At 33.0% G+C, this 5,925-nt stretch overlaps 1 long non-coding RNA gene across 2 annotated transcripts; it reads right to left on the bottom strand.

The window, feature by feature from the left end:
• Positions 1 to 408: 408 nt before the first annotated feature.
• On the bottom strand, positions 409 to 5,604 carry LOC138341698 (uncharacterized). 2 transcript variants are annotated; one of them, XR_011214551.1, is made up of 5 exons: positions 5,449 to 5,604; positions 5,274 to 5,336; positions 1,820 to 1,881; positions 971 to 1,026; positions 409 to 888 (listed from the first exon to the last, which is right to left on the bottom strand). It is a non-coding gene; the product is annotated as an uncharacterized lncRNA (long non-coding RNA). The 2 variants fall into 2 exon arrangements; XR_011214550.1 differs by having other exon boundaries at positions 1,820 to 1,894; positions 5,449 to 5,601.
• Between the last annotated feature and the right edge of the window lie 321 nt (positions 5,605 to 5,925).

Here is a 5,925-nt window from a genome sequence, read left to right as displayed (position 1 = left end):
AAAACAAGCAATATACATACTATAAAAAAAAGTCTTTCAATTTTAAGATATTGATAATAAACAAATGCAAAAGTTAATCAATATTAAAGCACAAAACTATCTTGCAATTCTGAAAATTAAAAAAAAAATACTTACGTTGATCATCTCTCGTGGAAGAAATATAGTTATATATCAATATAGTCATTGAAATATTCGAAGGCGTGGTTATTTATTAAAAAATTATGACCTTTGGACTTCTTTTTACTTAAATTCCCAAGAAAATAAAAAATAAAAATTTAAAAAGACAAATGAAAAACTAACTTTGAAGTTAGGAGCTTTTCACTTATAATAATATATAATTTAATCAAGTAGATAAATATTTTTAAGACTATCATTAATTGGGGGACTTAAGTAATAATATACGCCATGTTTTGGAATATTTTCAATATTTTTTATGGAATGATTATATGCTTATTCATTCTAATAAAATTTACTTCAAATTAATTATTCATATATTCATCTGTGTTATTTACTTATATAATAGACAAGATGGCCTAGGACCGTGCTTAGCACGGCCCAACAATGATCAGTTTGTACATAATATTGATTGAACTGTCGCACCTACATTGTATGAAAATATACATGTTTGGCTTAATTGGGCAAGTAATTTGGTATTGTTTCGACTTTTTTAGGAGTAAATGGAACATGTATCAAAGCTTCTTCCTGTTCTCATACACTTCTCAGCCTGAAGTCTGAATGTCTAAATGGCCTGCACTGGTACTGTAAAATATTGGCGAATGCTTGTTTTACTTTGTAGCACTCACTTAGGCTCAATAAATCAGTGAATCTTCCTTCACTCGCGCAATTGCCTGAAGAATTTCCTTCATAAGATGTGACTCTAGACAGAACCTACATGCAAAGATAAGAATAAAAAGTCCAAACTTCCACTGGAGTAATGACAAATATCATATCAGTATCAAAAAATCATTACATCTTGGAAGTATGAGTAAAAAGCTTCTTTGATTGATTCACGTTAAGTATTTGTTCCTGCAAATTAATACATGATGTTATCTTCTAAGATATAACATGTTGTTTTACAACAGATCAAAGATGAGTCATCTAATACAATCCTTTTTTACTATGTCATTCAAAAGCCATATAAATTTCATGTTGATGCCAGAGATGATTCTGCTTTATCAATGTTTCAAACAATTTTGATCATTCAAATAACGGGATGAAAAAGGCATTACTTTCTTGATTGTCTCGCACCATCACCAAAACAAGATAACAATTGCGAAATATGTTTCATTACCAATTTTGGGGTGGAAGCGTAAAGAGAGAGTATTCAGAAAGATGAGAGATGTAAGGATGAAGGTGTGTTTTATTTATGAGAAAAGCTCCTCTATTTATACACATAAATTACACCGTCATACTATTTACTTTACATAATTGGCCGACAAACTTTTTACATGATTGGCCGACAAACTATTTACTTTACGACTTTTGTACATTTGGCTTTTTTCAGCCGACGCAAGACGACAAAAATAAAAAGACTCTTACTTTATACATATGGCTGATATTTAGCCAACAATAATAACTTTTTTAAAGTTTATAGTAACTTTTATAATTAAGTCCCCTTTTTGTGTATTTTTGAGTAATGTTTGTGCAACTCAATGAATAGACATTTCATCTATAATTAGTTTATCCCACAAATTAATATGAACAAAAAAGTATTCTTGTTCCTGACAAAGTTCCAGAAAACATATTTGGTATGTTACAAGACTGCAGATAACAACTTGCTATATTTGCTAAAACAAATGGAGGTAGTAACTCCGCTAACCTTTCGCACGCTTCAAAGAGTTCTTCGATTTGGCAAAAGTTGTAATTTAAAGGATCTTTTACCTGCAAAGATTAACTGTTCGATGCGATAAATAGCAGAGAAGTTCATCAACACATGTAAAACCATATATGTTTAATACATATACTCAGTAGTAGCCTTTCTAGGAGAACCTACAACAAAACCCAATCGATAGTTCAAACATGCCAAAACCTTAGATTCTTTGTCCTCCCTACTCCACTCCACCCGAGTCCCCACTCCATCCCCTTAAGAAACCAAATATCATACTGAAATTTATGTTTTCTTTACCCACATGATCTTATCACCAAGAAATCTCTAAACCAGGTGTCCGCCTACTACACCTTTCTCCACTTAAACGCCAAGTGATCCTTCAAATTCGTGAGTGCAACTAACCCACACAACACAAATTACCCTCTCACTACTCGACCCAAAACTCAGAAAAGTTTTTTTTAAAATCATATCCTATTACATAGGCATAGACCTAACAGAACCCATCGATCAATTAAATTAATTAAGCTCTACCCCAATCAAGTATTGTTGCACTCCTAATTTGTTTCAGGACACATATTATTGATATTCGCGAGTATAAAAGACTGAAGGATTAAACAGAGGTGATAACTTTTAAGAGAGACCTCCTCAAGAACTTACGAAAATTTGTGTGATAATTTAACAAATTCAGCGAGGCTAATTGATGAAGAAAGTCTATTCACACTATATTCATTTTAGAGCACTTATTGACTTAATGTTTCCCAAGTTCGAATGTGAGGCCTCTATTTGAGAATGTAATAAAACATTTACCATTAGAACTAATTGAGCAGCTTGTTATTCTTCTGTATTTACCTGAATCACCTATGAGTGTCCTGTTATGCCTGTTCGAATATGCTTCAAGGTTGTGGAATTTTTTGCAGTAGTCTTCTATTAAAACATCATTTAGCTACCAAAATGAATGGCCCACATGTATTTTTCTGACGCAGACACAAAATATCTTCCTAATAAAGAGACAGATAACTAAAAAAAGACACAGGTCGATAATCAGAGTGTCCTAAAGAGTTACATTCACAAAAGTTGAGGAGAATGGACACACTGTCAAATAAATTCAACACTGATGCTGCATTGGAAGTAAAAGAATCCATGTAACGTGGATACAATTCATCAAGTACACACAAAAAAATCAGCAACTAATTTCAGTAATGTCCAACAAAATTCATATAACATAGCCACCAAGTTGACCATAAAATCCATCAGAACACATTAATGAGGATTTCATCTAAGTTCAGTTTTGAATTCCCCAGCTTTAAGTATCCAAGCCATATTCTTACTACATTTTCTCTTCAAGTGCTGTAAAGTAGCTCAAAGAACAGAAAACAAAGTTACAACTGACAACTACATCGAGAAAGACTACTATGGGCTGTCAATTTTTACACGTGAATAAAAAAAAATAGCTCGCATAACAACAATTAATATACCAAAGAGTGCTTTGCTTTGCGAAAATGTGATAGTTCAGATACACTTAGATTGTCTTGCATGCATCACTCTGTTGTTAAAGTTAATATGCATAAATTACCAGCTGTAAGTATTCTTTCTTATCTATTACTCCACATTAGGAAAAGAATTGTCGTCGGAAATATTTTCACGGTAGTATAGATATATTTTGTTCTACTATCAGCATGACTCTTAAATTAACATTAGAAACTGCTATTGCGTGATTATTTTTTCTTAGCTATTGTTGATTATCACTAGGTATGTTGTTGTTGGGTTGTACTCACGGTTGGTTGCACATGTACCTTCTTGTTTAGTTCTTCGGCTGATTCTTTATTCTGGAAATATGTAATTTCTTATTTCTATTGTACGTTACGGTGCAGGTGCTTCTGGATTTCCTGTCCATTCAACCTTTATATTGTTTTTGTTGAATGCCTTGAATCGGACCCGTTATTGGATTTCGAAGCCTGTTAGGGCGTAGCTTAGCACTATATATAGACGCTATGGCAAACCCTATTCTGTATTCTGTTCTTGTCTCTCCATAATAAAACTGCTTCCCCTCTTCCCCGTGGACGTAGCCAATTTATTGGTGAACCACGTAAATCTGTTGTCTTGTTTTTCGCGTTTATATTTTCTCGTATTATCTCGAATTCCGCATAACAGTTTTGATAATGCTTCTTGAGCTGCAAAGTTGTTTGTATACTGAAGGATGCCTGCATTTTGAAGAAGGCCGAGTGTCAAGGAGAAACTGTGAGGAACCTGCTGAATAGTAGAGATGTTGGGCAATATGGAATCAACGTTCATTGTTTGGAGTCGGCAGGATTGATGTGTAGGGTACAAAAGCATTTTATAGTGAAGGTGACTCGATTGAAGTGCAATGATAAGATGGGAACTTCACATCAAAACATGGTAAGGATTTCACACATATTGCATCTTTAATCACACATTAGTAATATGTGATGTGATACTAATGTTAATTTGTTCAGCTACCTAAGAATTGTTCTGCTCATATTTAAAGCAGAATGTACATGAACTTGCAAGAATTTTTATAAAATATGTAAGTCTTCTAATTATTTATTTGTGTTTTGTCTTAGGAATCCATTTCTGGCAATAAACTCATAGAGCTTTTTGACTGAAGTTGAGTTAGACTCTTGTCTTACTCCCGAACAATTGCTTTTATTGACACCTTTAGCGTATTTCACCTCCTTTTTTGACTTGCAAAGTAAATTTGGTTTTCTGATTCACCTTTGTGCACTTACCTTACTATGTACAACCCTTCCAGCTACTCCTTGTCTCTTTATTGGTGTTGGTCATTGTCATCTTTCGGTTAACCACCCGTTTCCATATTGCTAGAGGAATTTTCATAATTCTTTTTGGTCACACAGTCAAAGCTTCTTTCTGTCATTGTTCCCACACCAGCCTTTTGTTAGTATTAGAGCCACAACATTAGAGTTCTTTTAAATTTGTAAACTCTTGATAATGGCAGGACACGATGCAAGGTTAAATGGTGGGTTTTTGGAACTCTAGAATCGCTATGAGCCTACTGTTGAAAAAGCGAACATAGTTCATTACAACTCATCAACAAACACATGTTGTTGTACAATACAAGGACAACAATAATACTAACATGCAACAGGGATTTACAGATAAAAAATGAAAGTAAGACACCAAAAAATATATTTAGCACTCCAATTCTTCAAAGAGATTGAAATACCTCAAGTAAGAAACAACCAAGCTGAAACATCATTGACAAAACAACAAAGAAGAGTGCATAAACAGAACTAAGAAAGAAGAGATTCAGAGAAGTAAAATCCAGAAATTGCAGAAAAGGAAGACAAAATAAAAAACAACGCAAACGGAAGAGATGATTCATAAAAGTATAATGAACAATGAACAAACAATATCATAAAAAGAAAACAAATGGATGAAAGCAACAAAGAGAAAACGGAAAACTTACCAATTTGACGCTTGTGCACAAGCAGAAGCAAGAAAGAGTAGAGGAGATTCAGAGTAGTAAAATCTAGAAATTGCAGAATAACAAAACAAAACAAAACAATCAGACAGAAGAGATGAAACAATTGGATAAAAAGAAAACGAAAAGATCAAAACAACAAAAGCAAACAAAAACCTACCAACTTGAAGCTTGAAGAATATGAGAAGAAGACGATGGTTTACTTTGTATTTGTTTGATAATAAAGGAAATAGGACAGCAGACATGCAAATTAATATAAAACACTCAACCACGTGTTGAATGACAAATAAAAGAGGGCCAAGAGTCATGATACTTATAAAAGGGTACAAACGTCTAATGTTAAAGGTACAAAGAGTTAAATGTCATGATAGTCCTTTTGTTGTTGGCTTATATAAAGGGTAAAAAAAATAAGTAGGGGCGTCAAAAGAGAGGGTTAGATTAAAATAGACAAATTAAAATGGGTTGCACTAAATATAATATTTAGTCATGATCCACCCAAATTTACTTTGAGGTCAAAGTCAAATGGGTTAAAAATTGAATTAGATCATGATCCGCCAATTTGATTCGCTTAATATCAAGAATTTTAGCATATTGTTATTTAAATTGGGAAACTTTCACATATAGCAAATATAAAATT

This window comes from Solanum lycopersicum, chromosome 2 (genome assembly GCF_036512215.1).
Source record: "Solanum lycopersicum chromosome 2, SLM_r2.1".
Lineage (NCBI taxonomy): Eukaryota > Viridiplantae > Streptophyta > Magnoliopsida > Solanales > Solanaceae > Solanum > Solanum lycopersicum.
Note: the sequence above shows the minus strand (reverse complement) of the source record. Positions and strands in the feature narration are given on the sequence as shown.